The sequence below is a fragment of the Podarcis bocagei genome, assembly GCF_964188305.1.
Source record: "Podarcis bocagei genome assembly, chromosome: 8".
NCBI classification, from domain to species: domain Eukaryota; kingdom Metazoa; phylum Chordata; class Lepidosauria; order Squamata; family Lacertidae; genus Podarcis; species Podarcis bocagei.
Window position 1 is genome coordinate 25,053,382 of NC_138133.1, and position 25,695 is coordinate 25,079,076.

At 40.9% G+C, this 25,695-nt stretch overlaps 1 protein-coding gene and 1 long non-coding RNA gene across 3 annotated transcripts in view; one reads left to right on the forward strand and one right to left on the reverse strand.

Moving 5' to 3' along the window:
• The window catches only part of GMDS (GDP-mannose 4,6-dehydratase), a 290,357-nt gene that overhangs the window by 259,607 nt on the left and 5,055 nt on the right, over nt 1-25,695 (forward strand). The window lies entirely within an intron of this gene.
• LOC308594062 lies at nt 864-15,480 on the reverse strand. 2 transcript variants are annotated; one of them, XR_014011280.1, is made up of 3 exons: nt 14,958-15,480; nt 12,579-12,648; nt 864-2,238 (listed from the first exon to the last, which is right to left on the reverse strand). It is a non-coding gene; the product is annotated as an uncharacterized lncRNA (long non-coding RNA). The 2 variants fall into 2 exon arrangements; XR_014011281.1 differs by lacking the exon at nt 14,958-15,480 and adding an exon at nt 14,455-14,541.

Consider the following 25,695-nt stretch of genomic DNA (forward strand, 5'->3'; position numbering starts at 1 on the left):
TAGGCAACTTAATGAACATATGAAAGAATAGTGAAATGAAATGCTCTGTTTATCTTTGGTGTATTCCTCACCCTACCATTATACATAGTGAATTGAGAGATAGACAGCACAACACAGGAAGTCGCAGTGTCTTTTCCCTCCTATCCCTGCTTTCAAATAAAGAGACCTTTTCCTAGTACTGATTCATATACTGTAGCCAATGAGGCTGTTTGAACCAACAGGTTTCAGGGCGTGCTTTCTGAACTGATGCAAGCAGCTGTATTTGGGCCATCACATGCCCACATATTCATTGTGCGTGTTGGGAGTGGTGTTAGTCACAGGACCCTGAGAATGCTTATCCTCAAAGAATGCTAAATGGTGCATCCAATATTTTTGTAGTTAGGCACAAGACTGCAGTGGCATTTTCTTATGATATCGCTTACACTACTATCTTGATTGTATGTTTGTTTTTTTAATCATATTATATATTGTTGGTCTGTAAAAAGAAACTATATGTGATCTAACTCCAAATAAAGTAGCCTTCTCTTTTCATTGTCAATAGATTGATTTTTGTTGTTGTTTTATATACCCATATGTGGCACAATGTTTAATTTTGTCAGAGATTGAAAGCTTTCCAGCATATGCTTCCATGCAAAGGATTTAATCTCCATAATATAAGCAATAGGGAGGAATAATAATAATAATAATAATTATTATTATTATTATTATTATTATTATTATTATTATTATTTATACTCCTTCAGTTTTTTAAGGTAGCGCAGAATTGAAAGTTTTCTCTCTGTATCAACATGTAGAGCAGGCACTCTAGAACTATCCTTGAACTGAACAAAACTGCTAATAGATTGGCATGATTTTAAAGCATTGCTATTCCGTAAACCACATCTAAAATTCTAGCAACATGATCACCAGCCACCGATCTTCTTTAATTTCTTATATGCTCAGATCAAGAGGGCATAGAACACCTAGTAACTTGCTGTCTTTTAAACCCTCTGCCTTTCATCTTTGAGGGAAGGTTGCTAATCTTATATGTCTTCTCAAGTGTTGAAACATTATCAGCCTTATACAATACAAAAAAAAATTGTTATTAATTGCAGAAATCTTTCTGCAACTTCAGTTCATTTGAAAATAGCTATTTGGGAGTAATGTGCATTTTAAAAATAATAATAATGTGGCAGGAAAAATATGCACTACTTCTAGACTGCAAAGAGACTCTAAAATATCATATAATACAGGGAAGATATGTCAACCACTATCTCCTTCCCAGGACGGGGAGTGGGGCAGGGGATCTAGTTTAGTTCAAAATAAATGCTAATGATTTGAAAAAGGTTGTTCTTTTTTATTTAAAAAAAAAGGTTGAGGAGCAACTGTTTGAAATGTACACAAATCCATCTTATTCTTTAAAACTATATTAGGCTGGTTTCCAAGTTGTGCTGACATCCTACATACTGGTTTTCAGAAAGGACTGTCACCATCAATTTTTCTTTTTTAAAGGACTTTAATTCTTTCAGCATGTTCATATGGTTTTATAAAGCCCCAGATACATAGCAAATCCCCTTGGTGTTGTAAGACAAGATTGCTGTTAAAAAATGTTTAGGCTTAGTCAGCTTCTTCTCACCACCGAAGTCATGAGGGACTCTGGGAAATGGTGTTTATACTAAGCTTAAATTGATAGGGCAAGTTTAATGCAATCAGGTCAAAGGTACAACTGCTTAGCTAGCCTCATCAACCACTCAGGTTTCAGCATCGGTTTATAAGCAAAGGCCTGTAATGATAACATCTGGCTGCTAACTCATGGACCGCTTTTCTGCACGCCATGATTGAATGTAATTTGATGGTGGGGAGGAGCGAAGCTTAGGGGCATCTTAATTCTCAAATTATACGATTCCAAATAGATAAGATAGAAATGCTAGACTTTGATCGATCTCAGTATTGTGACCAGCTCTTCCCCCAACACTCCTTTTAAACAAAGTGCTTTCCTTCGCCTTGCCCACGGGCAAAGGCCTTCAGGTCGAGTAGGAAGTGTGCAGTTGCTTTTTTAAGCCTTTGTGATTTGGAGGGGAAAAACAAAAACAAAGTCTTCATTCTCCGTTTGTCTCCTTTGCACTTATCCATCAAGCGGTGCTCAGGAAGGTGCTGGTTGAAGCGTTGTGTTCGCTGTGAATTAAATAGCCAGGAATAGGATCAAGATGATGCACAGCTTGCCTCCGTACCACAGAGCGCTGCTTCAAATCCCTCAGCCTGTTAAACAATAAAATATTACATAAGTGAAACCATCTCTCAAAAACTTATCCAGACTTCACTCTTACCAACAACTCATAAATGCCAAGGGCACACATATTCTTTACAACTTATGAAGCCTTCTATTATAAATCTCCATTCTATTCCCCATCAGATTTCTTAGATTTAGAAAACTAGTCCTTCTTTAAAGGAATAATTAGATGTAATCTTGTCTAATTTTGTGACTGTTTTTCCAATTCTGCTGTTATCAGTGTTCATCAACCTTCAGTCCACATGGGTTGTTGGCCTAGAGTTCCCTTCATTCCCAGCCAGCTTGACCAATTGCAGGGATGGTGTATTCCACCAACATCTGGGGACCCAAGGATGGAGAACACTCTACTATTTCATTCTCTGTTAAATTCATCAAAGCAATATATGATCAGACAAGACAAGAGACCTTAGTTTAGTGGCCGAGCAACTACTTTGCATGCAGAAGGTCACAGGTTCCATCCCTGGCATCTGGGAAAGATCCTCATCTGAAGGCCTGAAGAACGTCTATCACTCAGTGTAAACAATACTGAACTAGATGGACCAATGGCTTGACTCAGTAAAAAGCAGCTTCCGATGTTGCCATGGCTGTCGATTTGCATTTCCCAAATTACTTCTCCTCTCATTCCTCTTTTTCTTCATCATCTCATCCATCACTGCACCTAGACGGCAAGACTGACTGTGTCCAGAAGTTCAAAAACCGTGGTTGATTTTATTGATGTTAATTTATTAATGAAGCAAATCTAAATAAATTTGCATGTGAATTGTGAATTTTAAAAGTAGTTCTGAAGGGGAGCTGCATAACATATTTGTCTTCATATAAGGCCCACATGGCATATTGTAAGATATTCTCCTGGGACGGGGGGGCAAGTCAGCAAAGGTTATCACAGCTGTGGAGAAAGTAACCAAAACAATAAGTATATATCCCTTAAATAAAATAAACCATTTACCCAAAATTAGAGAAGCTGAAACCCAAACTCTCCAGCTTTGAATGTACCACTTCCAAAAAGATAGTTTTGGCAAATACAGTGCTCACTACCACACACAAATTCGTGTCTAATCGTCTCTTTCTGACAGCACTGAAAACCTGGCATGGCTCAACAATGTACTTAGCAAAACTTCCAGCATCTGAGGTGGTAAATGCATGTCTGAAGCCACCCAAATTTTTCTTCTTTTAATCATTAGCCCGTACTCTCCCACTTAAGTTTTATGATGTATGTGGGAGTTTTCAGTCAAAGGTTGGCGCAATTTATCCCTTTTCCTTGGGAGTGTTATTCAAGTTTTAATGCTTACATTAGCCATTTACATTTCTTCCTTCAAAGATGGGATGGGACCCTTTTAAAATAATAGTGATTATATACATTGAACTGTTCAAAGTATAAACTGCCTTTGAGGATATTAACAAAAGCTAAACTACCAACTGTTAAGTCAATTAATCATACTCTGCATTGGAGTGTTTCTTTTTTAATACTCATAGGATAATCCAAATGTATATATGTGCCTCAAGAGGTTATATTTATACACCACATGTGTAAGATATAAATGATACTGATGAAGACCGTGGAAGTAAATTATAATAAGGGTATAGTTTGAACTACTTCAGTATGAATTTTTAATGTGTTTATTATAGTGCGGATTGCCTTTTAGCTGAACCAAAGGAGCCAAGATTATTAACCACAACCCCTGTACAACTCTTTGAGCATATTCAGAGTTAAACATTTGGTATAAAATATAAATATAACCTTCTTTCTTTCTAATTCCAACCCCATAATAAAGTAGAATGAGAAATGGTTTGCATTGTTTCTGGGGAGGAGTGGGGAAGTGTTTTTAAACTGATAGTGCGAGTGTATTTTATCTTATTGGACAAGTGTGTACAATCTTTTATTTGGGTTGTAGAGAACAATATTGGATGATTGAAAGGGAGCTCCTTCTTTACACTCCTTTATACTTTCCATGTGAGGCAGCTGATTGAAAAAAGGCCACACATAAACATTTCCAGTACTATCTGAAAAACGTTAACATGAGCTGGTATAACTAAACAATTATTGAATCCATATTTTAAAACACAATAATACATCAAAATTCTACCGTGAAGCTGTGGAATGTATCCTCTTCTTTTAGGGTTGCTGCTGGGTTCCAAATGTTTATCATGGGGGGAAATGGGAAAGCAAGAAATCTGCTATCATTTGCTGGAAGCCTGAGGGCTGAATTCAATTAACAGCTAATAGAGCACTTCATAACCACCGTGATTGTCAATACAGAGGTGTGCCCGTTGCTAGTTCTAGTTCAGACGTGCTATGATCCATTAAAGCTAAGTATCCAAGATACGAACTACATAATCTCTGCATCATGCATGTCATATTACAAACCACACTTTTCCTCTAGGCCTAAATTCAGTCGTGCCAACAGTATGCTGCAGTTAATTATGCCAGCTGTATTAATTACGTTCTAGTTACTTCAGTGCAACACAGGTTTAAAAGGAGATCCCTTCCATCCTCATTGGGTGAAATCATGCTTTTGCTGCTATATATGACATTTTGCCAAGCAGTTTGCCCAAGGTAGACAGGATTTTAAACTGGACCATTTGAATTATTTCAGCCATCATGTTTGATAATAAAAATAGAAGAAGTGAGTGTCTGGCATAACAATGGCAGAACTTTAAGGAGGGTCACTTAGAGGGAAATGGCAGTTTTAAACAACTGCAGGGTTTTGAGTAAAGCAGGGGTGGAAGGCTAATGGGAATGGAATTTCAGATGGAAACAGCAGATGTTTGAGTAAAGCAGGGATGGAGGAACACTGAAGGGTTAAAAAAACCCACCTAGTTTTAACCATGAAGAATAGCAGAGATGGGTACAGCAGAGATGTTAGCACCAAAAAAGCTAACACAACAGAGCCCTTCCAAACTCATTTCTTGCTGTACTCAAGAAACTGAGTTCGCTGTACTCAAATCTCTGCCATTGTTTAAAATGGCAACTTTCCCTCTCAGTAATTCTCCATCCCTGATTTACTCTTAACTTCTGATGCTGATTAAATTTGCCATTTTCATCTCAGTGTCATTCTGTCCCTGCTTTACTCAAACATCTGCTGCACTGGTGGCAGCAATAAGCAGCTCTGGCTCTCCCAGCCCTACCCATTGCCACCCCACCACTGCACTTACCTGACCTGGGGGTTCTGGATCACGGGTCAAAACGGGAGCCTCAGTGATTGCCTTCTCCCGCTGGAAACAAACTAGGACTGCTCCAAGAAAATTGAACCTGGCAAAAAGGAGCGGTAGACCCTGGTGGACCGCCCCCTTACCCGCTTGTGATTGGCCAAGCAGATAGCCAATCAGGATTTTTTAAAAATTCACTTGTCACTTCCCTCTGTGGTTCCCTGGCTCTTGCTGTGGCTCCCCATTTACACATTTTTCACTTGGGGGGCCCTTAGAATATCCTGGGGGCTCCCAGGGGGGCATATGGGAAACACTGATCTAGAATGATTTGGCAGGAACTATTCAAGATGTCTCCTGCCAACCTAGCAGTTCAAAAGCATGTCAAAGTGCAAGTAGATAAATAGGTACCGCTCCGGCGGGAAGGTAAATGGTGTTTCCGTGCGCTGCTCTGGTTCGCCAGAAGCGGCTTAGTCATGCTGGCCACATGACCCGGAAGCTGTACGCCGGCTCCCTCGGCCAGTAAAGCGAGATGAGCGCCGCAACCCCAGAGTCAGTCACGACTGGACCTAACGGTCAGGGGTCCCTTTACTTTTACCTTTATTCGAGATGTCACACTCAGCTTCTAGAGAGAATGGTGCATACTAGTGAACAACCACTGTCACAGAAAAAGCTGATTTCTGTTCTTACCTTTGTAAAGTGTGTTTGTGGCTCAGTGTTTTAAAAAGGTCCACTAACCGAGTAGGTGTAACCCGGGAGACTGAGCAATGCACTGGTTTAACTTGGATCTTCTCTCCCAGATACTCCTCCCTGTGCAGCTCAGTTGGGAATTAACGCGCCTGTCCCTTCTCCACACCTACCAGGTACATTGAGGTCAGGCAAAAGAAATAATACTCTGTCCTAACTTGCATGAAATCCTTCACATGGCGCTACTGGCAGGAGAAAGCTAAATCTAATCCTCTCTGTTGCAGCTTCAGTGAACCCGGCCCACTTCTTTTCTCATTAAAATTAAACTCCTTTGTTTCTTGCCTGTGGATTTTCAGTCCATGTTAGTGTGTTGCAATAGTACTTAGACACCCTAGGGTGTGATCATTCTCTGAAAGGTCACTTCTGGGCCATCTGGGACATCCTATGTGCAATAGTATCTTAGTGTATCCTAACAATGCAGTGACTGTCGTTGCGTAAATACTTAAGGGTGTTTATAATACTTTGCCTTTTTTCTGCGGAAGATTTCCTCCTGGCTTCTGAAGCTTAGATTCATCTACGTACAACAACTCCGAAGCATTTTAATTCATAATTGACTTATATCCTGTATCCCAATTTTCCTGAATGAACGTAGTCATGTCCACCTACTAATCACCTTACCTTGCCTAGTAAAATCACACTAGCAGTAAAAAAACACATTAGACCCAAATGTTACCGAGAGCATAACTTGCACAAAAATAATTAAAACAATTGTTTTATCTCTTTTTCCAAGCAAGAGATTTTTTTTTCAAAATTAAATGCATATTCTTTGACCAGTGATGATTAATATTTTTAATATTAAATGGGAAAGTATTATTCCATTTTTTAAAAAAGCATGAGTGTGGATATTTTCACCAAGAGCAGTACATTTCAAAGGATGGTGTAAACTTGCACACAGGGGTGCCAACTTGAATAAAATATTGAATGAATGAATTTATTACGGTCATAGACCAGAAAGAGAAGAAAAAAACATAAAAGGCAGCAATAATTTACGAGGGAATGATGGTGTCAATTAAAAGTTGTAAAATTATACATAAAAACAATACACACACACACACCCACACACCCATATACATACTCATATGTGCACTACAGTATATGTATGGGCTTAAAAAAAAGGGGGGGGCTTGTCCAGGGGTCAGATCTTTTACTTTTTTACAGCTAATGCCCTCCGCTTGATCGCGGCCGCAGAAAACTTGGCCACTTTCAGTGTTACTTCTGGGTTTTTATCTCCTAGTAGGATTTTCAGCCGCTGAGATTCAGATCGACCTGGAAATTTCTGAACGATAGGGGAGATAAACAGTAACCTGATATCCCCGTAAAGGTCGCAGTGTAACAACACATGTGAAGCCGTTTCCACCTCCTTCAGACCACATGGGCAAACTCGTTCAGCATAGGGTGTGCCCTCGTATCTGCCCTTTAGTAAGGCAGATGGCAATACATCAAATCTGGTAAGGGTAAACGCCCGCCTATATTTTGCGATTTGTAGGTCCAGCAAATATGGGGTTAGATTAAACCCTTTTCCATAATCTTGGATAGCTGGGTATTTATCTATCTTGCTCATATGGTCCTGAAGCTCTACATCTCCTATTCGCTGGCTCACCATCATTTTAGCCTTTTCAAAACCTGAGGCTATGAGTTCTTGTGGGGAAAGCCCCAGGCCCCTCAGTTTTTCATAAAGCGACAATCTCCATTTAGACTGGAACGGGTCTAGTAGAGTCAATGGAGCCACTCCCACTGGGAAAAATATGAGTTTTAGCCAGAAGTGAATCTTCAGGATCCATATCCTGGCATTAATAGGGAGTTGACCTACCTCCAGCCTAATGGCAGTGTTAGAGACACAGGTAGGTAACCCTAGTAGGGAACGATAGAATTTAGTTTGTACAGATTCCAGGGACTTGAGTTTTTGACAATTAAATATCTGGGTGCCATACATCAATTGTGGAAGTATTTTTGCAACAAAGACCTGGGAGGCAGCAGGAACATATTGACCTCCTTTTCCGTAAAAGAATCTTATGATAGCTCTGGAAGATCTTTGCGCATTTACAATGGAATTCTTAATCTGATGGCACCAAGATCCCTTCTCATCAAAAATTATTCCAAGATATCTAAAAGATGTTACTTGCTCAATAGGTTGGTTATTAATTTTCCATTTATGTCGGAGTTTTCTCTTGGAGAACACCATAATTTTTGATTTAGTGTAATTTATTATTAGGTGTTCAGCTTCGCAATACTCTGTAAGAGCTCGTAAAAGTTTTCTTAGACCCACACAAGAGAAGGAAATAAGTGCCGCATCATCTGCGTACAAAAGGACCGGGATTGGTGTATTATTTAGGTTTGGGGAATGAGTACTTGCTTCCTCCATCTTTCCGACTAGGGAGTTTATATAGAAGTTAAAAAGAATAGGGGCAAGAACACAGCCTTGCTTAACACCATGGAAACTTTGGATTTCCTTTGATAGGTTCCCATAACGGTCGCATCTAACACGGATCCGAGTATTTTCATGTAGTCTACGGATAAGAAGCAAAAGACGTCTATCGATGTTTGTAGCCTTTAGTTTTTCCCAAAGTCTGTGCCGGGGTATCGAGTCGAAGGCTGATTTGAAATCTATAAAGGCTACATAGAGAGAGCCTCCTTTCTTTGAGGTGTATTTCTCCACTAGATGTTGCAATACCAATCCTTGGTCTATAGTTGATCTATGTGCCCTGAAACCAGCCTGGGCTTCCTTTAGGATGTGCTCCTGTTCCAGCCAGTCCGCGAACTTTTCACGTAAGTGAGTTGCATAAAGTTTGCTGATGATGCTTAAGAGACTGATTGGTCTGTAATTGGCTGGATCAAGTTTACAGCCTTTCTTGAATATGGGAACGATGATTGCCAATCCCCAGTCCTCTGGTATTTTTGCTGTTTGATCTATGCTGGTGAAAAGGGTGGCAAGGACTGGGGCCCACCAGTCAATATTGGCTTTGAGAAGTTCAGGAGAGATGTTATCTGCTCCCGGGGCTTTTCTGTGTTTGAGTGCCTGAATAAGCCTCCTAATCTCCGCGACCGACACCGGAGGCCACTCATCACCTGCCGCACACTGTATTAGTGGCTGTGTCAAAGGCAGAGCTGAATATGAAGATTGGAAAAATGCCTCCCAAGTCCCTGCAGGTATAGTATACTCCACTTCTAAGGAAGTAGATCGCACTCCATTTGCTACCAGTCTCCAGAAGGTGGCCGAATCTCTCTCTCTGGATGCATCTATTAGGCATTTCCATTCTCTTTTCTGTGCCAGGAGTTTTTTATTTTTGATCAAAATTTTATAATTTCGTTTATCTTCAAACCAGCCCGTGGGGAGTTGGGGTAAATTGGCAGATCTATAATTCTTGTATTTTTTCAGTAAATTTAGCTTCATATCCTGACATTCTTGATCAAACCAGGGTTTGGAGTTTTTATATACTGGGGATTGCCTACTTGGCCTGTTCCTTTTTTCCTTCAGGGAATCTTGAAGGAGTAAAATTAACTCCTGAAATAAATTTATCTTTAATTCATGGCTTGAGGAAGTTATAAGGTTTTCTCTCTTAGTGAGGAATTCCTTTGAGCATAGCCTACTTGAAATTTCCTTATGCAGTTCATCTGTCCATCTGATGCGCGAATATCTGAGCTCCAAAGCTGTAGGGCTCGAATGCTCGATTTTTTCAGCGCAGGATAGATCCTTTCCCGCAGCTATGAGTGCACTTAATGGCAGATGGTCACTGTCTAAGCGCTCCTCCACTTTGCATTCCAGAACTTTGTTTTGAAGATCATACGACACGATTATGTAATCAATTGTGGAGGCGCCATTGTTAGATATAAATGTGAATTCTCCGACCTTCTCCCCCTCTGTACGGCCATTTAGTATAACCAAGTCCAACTTATTGACCAAGTGTAATAGGCATAAGCCGGCATAATTGCAGCCTTTATCCTTTGAGATTCTAGCTGGTATTGGGTGGGTTTCCTCTATAATGGGGGCTGTTTCGTGGAAATGGGCACACAAAGCCTCATCAGATTGTCCAGTTCTGGTGTAAACTTGCACACAGGGGTGCCAACTTGAATAAAATATTGGGGGCCGGGGCAGATCAGCCCTGCCCTGCATAATCGATCACATGACGTGGCACTCGCACCATTTGAACGGCAATGCCCGCCAACTATTTTATGGGGGTGGGGGGATGTTGGCTCCTGTGCTTGCACATAATGACAATTTAGCCCTTCATTTGCTTGTATATGTGTGCCTAAGGTATTTATATCCAGCATTTCAGTTTTGAGAAACTCACAAGGTGACTTCTAATCATAAAACAAATCAGTATGAAAATGCCATTATCAGGTTAGAGAATACAGAAATACAAAGGCAAGAGAAAACAAAATATAAACAGCAAACCTAGCAATAAAACTGCATCGCTGTTCATTGAATGTTCTGGTAATTTACAAGAAACCAGTAAAGTAAAGGGACCCCTGACAATTAAGTCCAGTCGTGAACGACTCTGGGGTTGTGGCGCTCATCTCGCTTTAAAGGCTGAGGGAGCCGGGGTTTGTCCACTTCCGCAGACAGTTTTTTTCCAGGGCATGTGGCCAGCATGACTAAGCCCCTTCTGGCGAAACCAGAGCAGTGCACAGAAATGCCACTTACCTTCCCACCGGAGTGATACCTATTTATCTACTTGCACTCCAGATGTTTCTGAGACTACAATTCCCATCATCCCTGACCACTGGTCCTGTTAGCTAGGGGTGATGGAAGTTGTAGTTCGACAACATCTGGAGGGCCAAGTTTGCCTATGCCTGATTTAGCCTCTGCGTTGAGAAGGGAAGGGGAATTATTGGTTTGCTTTGCTTAGGACTGGCCCACCCATGAGGCAAAGTGAGGTGACTACCTCAGGTAACAGGATTCACAGGGGCAGCAGATTATTATTTACATTATTTTTGTTGAATTTATATACCGCCCTATACCTAGAGGTCTCAGGGCGGTTCACAGAAAAGATCAACATAAAAACCACAACATATATAATCAAAATAAAAACAACAACCCAATAACACACACACACACACACACCCGATGCAGATATTTACTTCCCCCTTGTTCCTGATGTAGATCTTTCTTCCCTGGTGGGGAGGGGGCGCCATTTTGTGGTTCGCCTCAAAATGTATTGGGCCAGCCTTGGCTTCATTACACCAAAGTGGAAAGTGAAATGTAATTAAAGTGAGCCATAAATGTTTTCCGTTGTGTATACAGGGATGTCTTGGGAGAAGAGATCATCAGATTGCAGCTGAAGCATAAAAAATCTGGATAGAGGCCATATTTGTAAAAGCTTTCGGATAAATGTGAATAAATATGAATAGCTGGCAAAATCCTGCTGGGAGTTTGGCCTGAGGCCATAAAGGTATACACCAGCTGACTAAAAAGAGAGAAGTACTTTGTGTGGGAAGAATTTGGGTTCCCCTGTAATCCCTGAAACAGGACAATGGAAGCTACAGTTGCACAACACCTTTCTGGTGTCACTTAGGGTGAGGTTTGGGGTTAAGAGCTGGTGAGATTGTTCAGGCAGATAAACTGTGAGGTTAATGGTAAATGGTAAATGTTCATATTTCTCTAGTAATTGCCTATGTGTAGTCATGGTGCATCAGCTGGTAGAAACTATTAGCTCAAATAACTCAAAATGTGGATGGCACAATGTGAAGCATTGAATTTTGGAACTGTGCACTTTGATGCTCAGTCCTGATTCTGATTCCAAGGTCCTTACAAATTCTGGAGTCTCCAGTGAGAAGTTCCTGAAATGCAATGTGAATACAGCTCGGACAAGAGAGCTGCAATTAAAATGAAAAAGTCTTATCATTTCTCCTATTGAAACCACAGTATCCTTCTTATTGCGTTGATGATGAAAATTGCTTCCTCACTGTGTCTAGGTTGCTTTATATTGGATTTTAATGTTAGCATTATTGATGCCTTCTCTTTTTTTATCATTCATCATTGGGTTTTCTCTTTTCTACAGTAGAATAGTTTTGCTAATCGCCCTGGTAGCAATCCTTACAGATTGTGATCCTGTACAGTTTGTGATCCTGTATTTAGTCTGCTAATTTGAATTGGAAGTAGCTGTTTCTGAATGCAAGCGGATCCCAGGTGAATATCAATATCATGCTTGAAAGCATTCCAGAATTAGCCAGTGTCATAAAACAACAAAGAAATTAGACGTTTTTATTGCAGCATGTTAAAACAGTGCTGTTATCAGTTGAATCATCATGTTACAGGGCGAGAAATGTAGCTGTCATGTAAGGGATAGATTTCCCATCATAAAACTTCCCTCCGTAAATGTCAGCACCTCACTGAGTGCCTCTTGAACTTCTAGTAAACACCAAGAGCAATCCACTGTGTGTATGACCAACCTGTATTTTAGTCATGGGTTTTACTCACCAGTACTATGGAAATGGGTGTTGTCCAAGACCTGGGAATCATCTGTTGTTGCACCATTGCTGAAACTGAACTGCTCAGACCATTGTGAGTCCCATGTAAAAGAAAGATTTAAGCAGAATACAGTGGTACCTCGGGTTACAGACGCTTCAGGTTACAGACCCCACTAACCCAGAAATAGTACCTCGGGTTAAGAACTTTGCTTCAGGATAAGAACAGAAATCGTGCGGCGGCAGCAGGAGGCCCCATTAGCTAAAGTGGTGCTTCAGGTTAAGAACAGTTTCAGGTTAAGAACGGACCTCCGGAACGAATTAAGTTCATAACCTGAGGTACCACTGTGAGTATTTTTAATGTGAAGTTTTGCTGCCATATGCTCAGTGTTAAAGGACAAATTCACAACCGTTTGCAATAGCCAGCTTATTTCAGTGAAACGGTCAGGTTGATGCAGACCTTCAAAAATGTTCCCTCTGCCCTTTGCTTTTTGCTTTTTGCTAAATTATGAAGACTATACTCCATCTGGGTATGGGTATCATATATTTCCCTCACCACTAGGTGGCTTCATGTCCAGCCCCCTGCTTCCAGTATTGTGGGGAACAGGGGTAGTCAGGGAGTGACTTGCAGGCCTAGACTCTTCTTTCTCTAGAAATTATTTCTTTGCAAGGCTGACACTCATTACCCACTTTCAGGTAGGTGTGCTGGGTAGAAAGTTTAGGGAATACAGAAAACACATCTTGCCTCTTAACATTCTCCTTGTAAAGAAAAAAAATCATTTGTGGCTATTCCTCTGTTTGTGCATTTGTTGTAATTAGTAAACAACAACTGCTCAAGAAGACTTCAGCTATATGAATGGTGGTCATACTTAGCTGTGCAAGTTAATTATTTAAAAAATCAGTTAGGAAGTAACAGGCTTGAGGCCATCAGAATTTTGACAAATCTGACTCCTGCTGGCTGGAGGGGTGTCAGATTTGTCATAATGGACTGATGACCAGAAAAAGTATACATATTGCTGACCAGGAGGGGATTCACAAATTAAGACTTAATGGTCCGATCTGCAAAGCTCATGGTGTCTTTCTTCCTGGTGTATAGAAAAGTCCGTGGATTTACAATATGACTCAAGTTTTCAGTTCCCTTCTTAGTTTCACTTCTCAGATCTGATGTATTAGGAAAACATCTTGAAGTGCATGAAACACTCCTCTTGGCATTAGTTTTATGTCAGGATTGTTCTACTACCATTTTAAAAAAATAATAATTGGATTATAGGTCCTATGTGACTATGTCATTGGTATTTATTCCCTAAAGCTATGTTGCTTAGCTGTGAAAGTGTACTTTCCACAAAACAAATAAATTATTTCCACCATACTCCAAAGAGAGCTCTGGAACTTCTTTAGTGAACGTGAGTTACTATTGGACTTATAAGCAATCATTTACATGCTTGATCTTCTTCAGGTGTGCTGCCAAAGAACTGTCTGCCTGCATATGTTTTTACACATCTTTTAGCTAAATGAGAATTCCAAGTGCAGAATCTAACACTCCTGAAAACTGCAGATATTTGAGTGCATATGGATTGTTCTGATTTACAGCAAAAGTGTTCCCTCCCCAGCACCCCACACCGCCCCATACACATCAAGTTTTTAAAATTAAAGTTACTCTTTGTGGTAAGTGCTCTTAGGTAAGATCCCCAACTATTAAGCACCGTAAGTGAGGAGCTGACATTACTGGAAGGCTGATTAAAGAATGAAGCCAGCCTAACTACAGTTAGTGGTAACTTGTTAAGAAACCATCTAGAGATAAACAAGAGATGTTGTGTTGCTTAAGGCTTCAAACTTCTCTAAGGTTTAGGAGATACACGAGTTGCTTTTAGATTCAGTTTAAGACTTACAATTTGCATAGATGTACTGTTGTTTCCCATCCACACCAGTGAGAAGTCGTTGATGGAATGTTTCTGTGCTGTGTTTTCTGGCTCCTCCTTTCATTCCCTACTCCTGCACTCCTCCAATACCACCTCCTCCTCCTCCTTCTCCTTCTCCTCCTCCTCCTCCTCCTCCTTCTTCTTGATTTATAAAAAATATGTGTATAGCACTATATCATTTTTTTAAAAAAACATCAAAGCGGTTTTCAGCAATAAAACCATACAATAAAACCATTAAAAAGCCATTGTGCAGGTGCTTCTGTATCCTTGCACAAGACTGATATTCAGCTATACTTAACTGAAATAATACTAAGGGAGGTCTTGTGGAAGACCTCTGTATTTTAAAAAAACAGCTTTTCCCAATGAGGCAGTTGCAAGGACTAAAGGTCCCCTCCCTCCCACAGCTTCCTAAATTCCCTCCTTTCTCAGGTCCTTCCCAAGCAATCTGAGACTGTTCCCAAGCAATCTGTTACTTGTCTTTGCTCCACACTCTTCACACCTCTTCCGGTTCTGGGAGACTATGGGGGAGGGGAGCTGGTCACAACAGCAGCGGGAGACCCCCCTGGCTTCTACAGTAGCCTGATTCATCTCTGCCTCTTGGCCTCCTTCCTCTCCTCTCCAGCCTCTGATTCTGGACTGCTGTCTGCCACAGCCTCTTCCTGCTCACTGAACCCTGTTGCCTCTTCAGCTTCTGACACCTTCTCCATGTGGGATGTAAAAACGTACTGCAGTCAAATACAGCATTCCTACAATGCACATGCTGGGGAATGCTTTGTATCGCTCAGGAGAAAACTTGCTAGTTCCTCCTGAGCTGGGACAGGCTTCCTTTGCATGTGACTTAATGTGGGTGTGGCCCGTTCTTGGACAGAGGAGCACACAGCCTCCATGTTCTGCTCTTCTTGTTCTCCATTTTTGTGTTCCTAAGAGTTAGAAGTGACTGCTGAGTCGCAGTCACTTGAGACTATTTCCCTTATGGGATAGTTCATATAGTTATATGTTGTTCTGTAAATTAAGTCTGCCTTCAGGGATCTTATTGTGAACTGGATGATTGTAAGTAAACTAGTTGTATGTTAACTTTAATCAGATGGTTGTGTCTATTCTTTTAGGAGGGATATAAAAAGGGATCTTGCCAGGAATCCTAAATAGTGAGGCTCAGACGAGCCTGCAACTAGCTAACCGCTGTGCAATTTAAAAGGGGGGTTGTTTAACAACTCTGCTAAGTTATAGAACTTGCTCACGCAAGTTAGGAAGGATATCATAAAATAATATATCCTCTCCTGCCTCCCTAAACATCCTCACACTCCTCCCAGTCTTCTCCCTCTACTCCCTCTGACATCTCATCGTCATCCCACCACCAACCCCCTGGCTCTGAGTCTTCTTCCCTTGAGAGTCTCCCAGCTGCTTTCTCCCACCACACCTCTGAATCCAGCCATTCCATGTTAGATGCTTATGTAGCACATTCACTGCTTATATTAATATAACCTGCATAACAGCACACCCTAATTTCCGGAGCCAGTCCTATCATTAGGCAGAGTGAGGCAAACCCCTCTGACAGCACGTACTTGCAGGGGGATGGACCATTGTTCCTGAGACCCTTGCCATTCCCCACTGTTAGAGATTAGAGCTATGTGTGCCACACAGCCTGACATACACCCTACTGTCTTCAGGTCAACTGAGGATGCTGTTTTGTTAACAGTTTCAAAGTCAGACGGAACTGCCAGTCCAGTCAGTTTCTGTGCATGGAATTTGGGCTGGGGGACACCTTTGCCTCGGGCGGCAGAATATCTTTGGCTGGACCTGATCACCTCCTTTATTGCCTGGGAAGTTCTGAGTACATGGAGCAAAATCCTGACACTACAGGAAGCGGCAACCTGAACTAACAAGAACATTAATGTAGACTTCATAGATTCTTTTGCCCCTAAACTCAGGGAACTTTGGACTTCTTGCTAAGATAGAGAAATGTCATTCCCATGTTTCACAACTCACATTACAAAGCTGAGTCAAAAATTCCTTTTTGACACTCCAGCCAAAATCCAGTGTAAAAATACAGCAATGAATGGGGAACCAGGGATCTCTGTGTTAGCAATAAAAACTGTCAGTTTGATGGACACGGGTGTGGAACATATTCTGACTCCTGATCTGTCAGCACAGACCTGCTGTGAACTGGAAAAGAAAGAAGAGGCCTAATCTGCATTAATTTGCTCACAAAGAAGATACCAAATTCTTCACTTAACATGCATTGGTAGTTTCAATCAAACGGCTACATGGAGGAACACATCTTTTTGCCCCAAGCAGTTAATTATATGATGAAGTAGCTCAGGGAACAACTTAATTGGTGTTTCTCTTTTTGTATCACTTCTCTCATCAGTCCTACAACTTTACTCCTACCTTTTTCTTTCCATCTTACTCTTTGCTTTAAAAGAAATTGCAAAGGAAATAATTTTCTAAACAACACGTAGAGCAAGTGGGACGTCCCAAATGCTTTCTTCTTCTTTTCAACTGTACACTATGTTTACATTGTGCTACTCACATTTTACCTAACCGTGTGAGCTTTGAGTAAGCACTGAGGAGGAAGAGGAATAGAAGTAAGCAGCTCTTGGAAGCATCAGCCACTGCATACAGGGTTACACTGTCACAAGGTGGTTCATGTTCCTAATAAAGATCTTAACTTTTTCACATTACTAAAAACATATGACTTTAATTACCAAAATAAGCAATTCCAAAAGGTAGGTCCTACTGAAAAACAAGCTCTCTTTGCCATTCTGTTCTTTGCTGTTTACTGAGGATAACATCATGATATTAAATATCTGTCAAGGACCTCCTTTGGATCCCCCAATTGTTTTTAAAAAAACAGTTTAGTTCTCCGTCTGTAATTCATGTTGTACCTTAAAAAATTGGCAGCAAAACCACAGAATGTAATGATGGTTTCCTTCCTTATGCTTAAATGTACTCTGGTAATCTATGACCCATATTAAACATGGGTTTGGGGTTTTTCCATTGTGTGTGATACGCAATTATTTGAGTTGTTTTGTGTGGTTTCAACTTCATTATGCATAGCAGCAACAGAACTGTTTACCAAGTATTATTATTTGAAAGCTATTGTATTATCAAAACACTAAGGCCTCTTCGCAACATGGTGAAAATCTGCTTATTTTGGGACATAGGTGCGTACATAGGACACTAGCTAGGCTTAGAGGCATCCATATGTCATCTTAAAGATTCCTAAACTGTGTTTTTAAAACCCATATGGTGCCAGTACTTAAATAACTTAAAAGGGTGAACATCTAAAAGTAAACTTATCACCTGAGATGAAGCGCATAGACAGTGTTTAACATTTAACAGAAAGGATTTCTCCCCCTCCACTGGGCCAGTTCATCTTAAAGAAAACCTAAATAGAGTATGCTTCAGTGTTGGCCTTCCTTCTGGATGTAAAGGAAGCTTCGTAACTAGGGCAGGATCATTTGAAAATGACAAGGTTTGTGTGTGTGTTTTCCCTTTTCTGAAATGTTCCTTCATGTTTGCTGCAGGGTGAAATAATCAAGATTTCTTTGGTAGTCGATCAAAAATGCCATTTTCACTTGACGGTTTTTAAGCTAAGAGGTTCACAGAGAGGACAGACTGACAGCAAGACAATTTTCATTTGGTGATGATGCCCTGAAAAAAAAGAAAGTTGCTTATAGGCATTTCAGCAACCTGTATCTGTGAGGGCACTCCTAACTGCTGGGAAATGTATTCATTAGATCAGTTCAGTAGCTGTAGAAGAGAGGTGAGGAACTGGTTGCGTTCCACAGTCCTTACATCCCCCACCCCTTGTGGGCCGACTTTGACAGGTGGCTGGAGTTGCCCACCTGTCATTCACCTGATGAGGTGACCTTTTTTCCTTTGCCCACGTGGTTTGAAATCAACCTGCCTGGGCAAAGGCACCAGGAGTTTGCAGGTGCCAACAATGAGCATATAATCATGGCAATCACTGTGCAAAGGCACATTGTCTTTGCATGAAAAGATGATCAAGTGTATGGCAGCGGGGCATGACTTGACTGAAGCTGCCTCACATGACGAGACCCAACTGGCCTAATTAGACTCATGTGTCAAAGGCTCCCCATCACTGCTCTGGATGCACCATCTCATCTACGAAATGTAGACAGTATGGCAGAAGATTCACACACACATGTAAATAATACAAGCAGAAGTGTTTGGAGAGCAATCTATGCAACACTGCTATAATAGTAATAAGCATCCATTTATTCCAGTGTGACATGCATTGCTTTCTTTTATTTGTCTCTGGAACAAACAGAGGATACAAGGCAGCAGCGATCCTTTGACCTGGATGTTCCCCATAAGCGTGCCAGCTGGAATAGTAAAGGAAAGAAAATGAACAGATTGCACAGTGTGTGTGGTTGGTACACTGCTGGCTGGAAATCTGGATTCAAAATAAGGGAAACCAAAGCTCAAAAACCCTTAGACTGAAAGATAATGATGATCATCAGGGTATTGCAAGATATCTGGGTAGAACTGAGGAACAGAAAATACAGATTGGCTTTCGCTTGAAAAAGAGAGCAAGTCTTTTATTGAAAAGAGCAGTAGAGAATATTAGTAGCCTCTGTGAATCTGACCTATGGTCCACATAAACCTTCATCCTGTCTCCAGTAGCATCCAATAAAAGCTACAACATAGCGAGAATTAAGCAGCGTACGTCAATAATGAGAGCAATCAGATCCTTGTCACTCATCCTTAGCTTCTGGCAGTCTGTGGTTTAGAAACACCCTGAACATGACTCCACATGCCGTGATAATCTTCCTAATTCTAACTGATATTCCTGTGTACCATGAATTTGTCCACCTCTCTTTGAACCCAGATACGTGCCCTTCAGATGTTAAGAGCAGAAGCCGGGCAGCTGCTTTTCTGTGGGTTCAACCCAGAACGCTGCGATGTTTATAAAGGCCCACCATGGTGTGGGCAGATCTGATCAAGCAGCCTGCTCCTCATCTGGTGGAGGGCTTTTAAATGCAGTACTACAACCCCACTGTGGATTGAACCCATGAAACAAACTGATCACTCGACACTGTAACATTAGTCTTCACTGTGTCCTGTGGCAATAAGCCTCAGAAGGGCAGGTTAGCTGAAAGGCTGAAGTGACAAATGAAAGAGCAGCGAGCCACATAAAGAAAGTGGTGATTTTAAAAAGCAGAAGTTACTAAGATCTGATAGGTATCTCAGAGCACAGGAGCACTTCAGCCATATCCAGTGTGCCACCAGCAGGACAGCTTTCTTGCAGAATGCAGAGTGCAGTTCAAAATCAGAATTTTTCCTATAAATAAAGACTGAAATAGCTTGGATCCACACACCTATGAGGCTCCCCTCAAAAGTTGGCTTAGAGTGTCTTCTTGGTTACATCATCCAGTGACTCCATTTGTACCACATTAGCTCATTGTATTGGATTTTGATTGCTGGATTAAGATTATAAACTCCTTGTTAATACCCTTGTATATAGGTTGGCTTTGAATGGCTTCATGTAGCTTATATTGGTAGTTTGCTGAACACTCTTAAAGACACTTCTATATGCTGTTCATAATCGGTCAATATAAAAGCAAAACAGTTTTTTTAATATAAAATCACATAAATCTCAGCACTTGAAAGGTTCTGTTGGGAAGGAGGAAGTCTTTCAGGTATGAGTTATTTAGGGCTTTAAATAACAACATGAGCACCTTGAATTGGGCCAAGAAATGAATTGGCAACCAATGCAGTAGTTTTAAAACAGGAGTTTTGTGAGATCAAATAGAACCTCGGCCAGTAATCTGGCTGCTGCATTTTAGACGAACTGAAGTTTCTGAGTCGGCTTCAAAGGCACCTAGTTAGAGCACGTTGCAACACAAATTGGAATTAAGAGTCTTGCATATGGGATAATTTGAGGAGGATGGGTGTCATATACCATCGTCATACCAAGCACAGATTTTGGGATCCCTGTTTGGGCAGAAATAGTTTTGTCCACAAACTTGACCACTGTGTCTCTTCATTGTCACTGCCAAGGTCCTGCTCCCATATAGCTTTTAGTTTGTTTGAGCTGTCAGAACCAATGCCTAATAGGATTGTGTAAGAAGAGAAGAAGAGTTTGGATTTGATATCCCGCCTTTCATTCCCTTTAAGGAGTCTCAAAGCGGCTAACATTCTCCTTTCCCTTCCTCCCCCACAACAAACACTCTGTGAGGTGAGTGGGGCTGAGAGACTTCACAGAAGTGTGACTGGCCCAAGGTCACCCAGCAGCTGCATGTGGAGGAGCGGAGACGCGAACCCGGTTACCCAGATTACGAGTCCACCGCTCTTAACCACTACACCACACTGGCTCTCAGGCACCTGCCCCATATTATCTGTTGTATAGGAAAGCAAACTCTGTTCCCATTTAGTTAATGCCCTCAGAGCATGGGCGTAGCCAAGGGGGGCAGCTGCCCCCCTAAATCAATACAACTCATTACAAATCTGAGGTTCTGCACCCCTAACAGAAGCCTGCCCCATCCCCACAAAAATTCTGGCTGCACCCATGCCTTAAAGCCATTTGCTTGACTTCCTTCTTGTTTAGAAATGATGCAAATTGTCTCCATTGCACCCAGAATAGGGGGCCAGTCTGCAGTGCTCCCCTGACCTCAAGCTCTGTGAGTAGGCTATGTCTCAGAGAATTCACAATATTAGTCACCACAACAAAAAGTGAATAAGAGATCTCTCTCTCTCTCTCTCTCATATTCAATAGACAAAGCCTCTGATGAGGAGGGTTCTGCCATATGTCCTTGGAGTTCAATGGCAGAAGAAAGAGGGTTACTCCATTTTGTCCTTGGTTATGTGGATTCACAACCTGTCCATTTGGGCACTGTACGCTACTACAGAACTCCTTCGATGCTTGGTGATCCTTCACTTACTATAAAATTTCCCCGTCCTTGGTCCTGCACGTGAATTAACAAAGCGACTCTAAATATGGAATGTGGGCTGGACTAGAATCTCACTTGAATAATACTAATTTGGGAAAGTATGTGTATGGAATGAAAATCAGGAAATGCTCCTCTTGAGGTGAGGAATGCAGCTGGATGTGTTGTAAACAAGTACCTGCAAAGGGTTACTCTTTGTAGTATCCTACTTGGACCAATGCATTAAAGCTGTCATCAAAGTAGATCTGATTATTTTGCACATGGCTTTCCTGAAAGGATGTTATGATTTTCTAGATGTTTGGTGGCTGGTGATAAATTAGGCTTTTATGATGTCATGTGAAAGGCCATTGCTTGGATTTCCTCTTCTGTGGAGCATGCTGAGGGATACGTTTGTGGAGACCTGCTCTGAATGCAAAAGCATCCCACCTTCTTTTACTTTAACCGTTGCATGAATCATTTGCTTTGCAACAAGAGTAGAAGCTCTGATAGAAAAATTTTGTGGCTATGGAAGATACGTATGTATAATAATAATAATAATAATAATAATAATAATAATAATAATAATATAAAACCTGCCAACAAAGCCGTGTTGTTTATAACTGATAAATAAGAAGCAAGATTGTCATTGATGTGTGACCATGCCTTGGAAGTGAGATCCAAAACTTACTAACTCCTTTCCCGATCTCTAGACCACCATGTTGGCTGTGTGTGATTTGAGTAGGGAGAGCAGAACTTGTAACTATCCATCAGAAATGTCTGGGGAAAATATTTCTCACCCTAGATATACACTGATACAATATATTCATATAAATCACTGGCTCACGATTCTCTCTCCATGTTTTAAAGTACTGGTGTCCTTCAAAGACAGGCTATTTTATGTGGTTGAGACAAAGTTTTATGAGTACCGTGGGAATAGTTCAGTGACATCATTTTTCATCTATTGAAAGGAACGACAGAATCTGACATTTATCAGTGATTAAGGGTAACGTCTGGGGAAGGACGTGGTATATTCTCAGGATCACAGAACTGGAAGGGAGTAAAAGGCCACTCCACGGTGAGGCAGGACAACCTGTCCATCAGACTGTCATAGGTACGAGAGATATGAACCACAAGTTGCTTAAAGCAGAGTGCAGGCACTTTGTGGTAGCAAATGCAGGTTGGTAAGACGTTTAGGATTCTTGCATACTGTGAGTAGGAAGGAGCTCTGTGCCTTACTCCAGGGATGGAATTGTGCACCAAGTTACAATTCCTTGTTCGATCACCTCCAAGTCAATTCTAGGGGGTCACCACCATCATCACAGTTTAAAAAGGGTAAAGGATGTCTGTTTTTGTAGGATGGGTGGGCTAAATTGGGGAAGGGGCAATAGACAAAGGGGGCAGGACTGGCAAGCATGTGGAAGGCCTGGCAAAAGTAGCATCATTCAGGGGCTGAGGTACTGAAATAGTATTTGCTAAATAAATAAATGTAATGTGATATCTTCTATTAACCATATGTAGATTTTGGTTAACTATTAGGCTAACTAGGTGAACCAAAATCTACATATGGTTAATAACTTCAATAACTTCAGTAATGTAGATATCAATTTTATTTTAAAGAGAAAATTTGAGATCCATGTAATTTATTGAAAACATTTCCCCATAATTTCCCCATCAAACTAAGAAATAGAGTTGCACACATTTCATTGTCTTATGAAAAGCTGGAATGTAAAATTGATGATTCTGAACTTTTGTATTTGTCAGTACTGCCACAGCTGGTGGTAAGAGTACTTAGGTTGGATTTAAATGTTACTTTTTGATGTGAGAAACTCACTACAAGTTGATTTTACCATGTCAGGGATGATTTCCTGGTAAAATTATTCCCATTTCTGGTAAACCCCAGATGGGTGGGATATAAATAAAATTGTTGTTGTTGTTACACATTGAGTCTAACAATGATATATCTAAAAGCCTGCTAAACACACTCCTAACTCTAACTGTCTGTTCCTCCCCTCCCCTTTGTGAAATTTATTATGTGGTGTATCAATGAATTTGATCTGAAAAAAGAATATGTAAAGTGGTTGTTTTTAAAATGAGTGCTTAATGTAATGTTGGTTAATGAATATGTTGCTTATTGCTTGCTTTTTTGTAGTTGAAAAAAAAAATCAAATAAATAGAGAGCAACCTATAATCTTCAGGGGTTTACTGTGGTGTAGCGCGTACCCACTGTCATGTGCTGACCAACACAGGCAAAGTATTCTCTCAGGGTACTGACATAATAAAGGCATCCTGTGGTGCCTTTACCACCTTAGGATTCCATAGTGAGAGGAATGGAGGAGTTAAACCCACATCTGTCTCATCTTTTCTGGACGTGGAACATAACGGGGGGTATCACTTTTCCCCTTAATGAAGAGAGCATCTAACTGAGCTAATCTGAAGCCTCTTGAAATCAGTACTGACTTCAGTGATCTTTGGATTAGCCCTCCGGTGGGAGACATTTATCTGCTTAAAGAACCATTTTTAGCAAATGAACCAGTCAAATAATTTTGCTTTGATTTACATTGCCAGCCATGTGATTTGGTTGGCATAAGCACAAAAGTAAGGCCTGCAACCCGCTCTCTGAAGAGATAGGTAGGCATTTTATCCTTGTGTTGATTAAACTCTGCAACTGTTTCCATCAAAGCAATTAAGCACCACATCGCACAGGGCCAACCCCCTCTGTTTTGCTCCATTGTCTCCATTGTCAATGTGCTTGTCAAACTCTGCTGACTGATGCCCTTTCCCTGACGTTGAGCTGAAGCATTGTTTTAATGCTGACGGCATTCCCTTGGTCCGCTTGATGGACATTGCCACCAGTTCCCAACTTCCTGAACAAACCAGACAGTTTGCTCTTTTCTTCTTGTCTCTTATCATTCCCTGTCACTAAAGGAGAAGTCTTGATTCAGCTTCAATTTGTACTGATATACTGCAGTGTGGTGAGAAACAAGGAGCGATGGCTATTCCTTATCGTTATTGTCGGCCTTGTGTTTATTACTTCTTGGGATCCGTGCGCTTTGGCCTTTTGGAAACGTTAGACCAAAGATTAACAGGCAGGTTTTTAGTGAATGATGGAAGGATTGGGCTTAGATTTCCTGATTGGTTATTGACCTAACAGTATCATGGAAACTTTTTAATGGGACCTTATCCTAAGATGTGCCGAGTGCCAACAAAATCATGAAACAAATGAAGGACTTTAGAGCTCAGCACCTTTCAGAACCAGCCCTTAATGGAATGCATCTTTATTCTATTCGGCCATTTCCCCCTTCCTCAAATAAGCTACTTTGCATGTATGTTTTTAGCAAGTGAAATGCTTCTTTGTTCGCATTAGGAAGTGGTCTAGCCTTTAATTGCAAGTGAAACCACTTTATATCTGAACTGCTTGCATTTTCCAGTCTTTTTGGCTCTTCGTGAAAATTCTGTCTTTCAAAAAAAAAAGCCTATTGGCACAAGAATGGAGGTTAGCCAGCTCGCACTATATTAAAACAAATTTAGATGAAGAACCAATTTCACTGGCATTCTTCTATTCCCCTGGTATCATGCTTGTTCCACAACTTTACTTTTCTAAAAATAGTGAAGGGAAAAATGAAAAGTGAATGCCATTCATAGATGCCGTCCTGAAATTCCTAAAGATGTTTAACATCCATTACCAATTTGATTGTGGTCTTGTTTGCTAAAATGTAATTGACCTGCACTCTTGCTTTAATTGTCTGTTACTCTGTAGAGTTACAGTGGTCCTTTCATAAATACAGTGGTACCTTGGGTTACATACATTTCAGGTTACATACGCTTCAGGTTACAGACTCCGCTAACCCAGAAATAGTACCTCAGGTTAAGAACTTTGCTTCAGGATGAGAACAGAAATCGTGCTCCAGCAGCGCGGCAGCAGCAGGAGGCCCCATTAGCTAAAGTGGTGCTTCAGGTTAAGAACAGTTTCAGGTTAAGAACAGACCTCTAGAACGAATTAAGTTCTTAACCCGAGGTACCACTGTAGGCACTGTATTTATAACATGTTCCAAAGCGATTAAAAATTATGATGCAGTTGATTACCTTTCAATGAGAGCATTTCATGACAGCAACTTACAGTGTCTTCGTAATGTTTACTTTATTTGCAAATACAAGAGTAGAGCTCTTATTGGAAGCAAATGGATAGCCCTTTGAATTTCTGATCCCTAAAGAACATGTAGACTTCCTGCCCCTGCCCCCCAGGCTGCACCTCATTTTCAGCTAGCTGCAACTAGAAGATTTCAGCTCTCTGTGTCTGATTTCAAACTACAGAAACTGT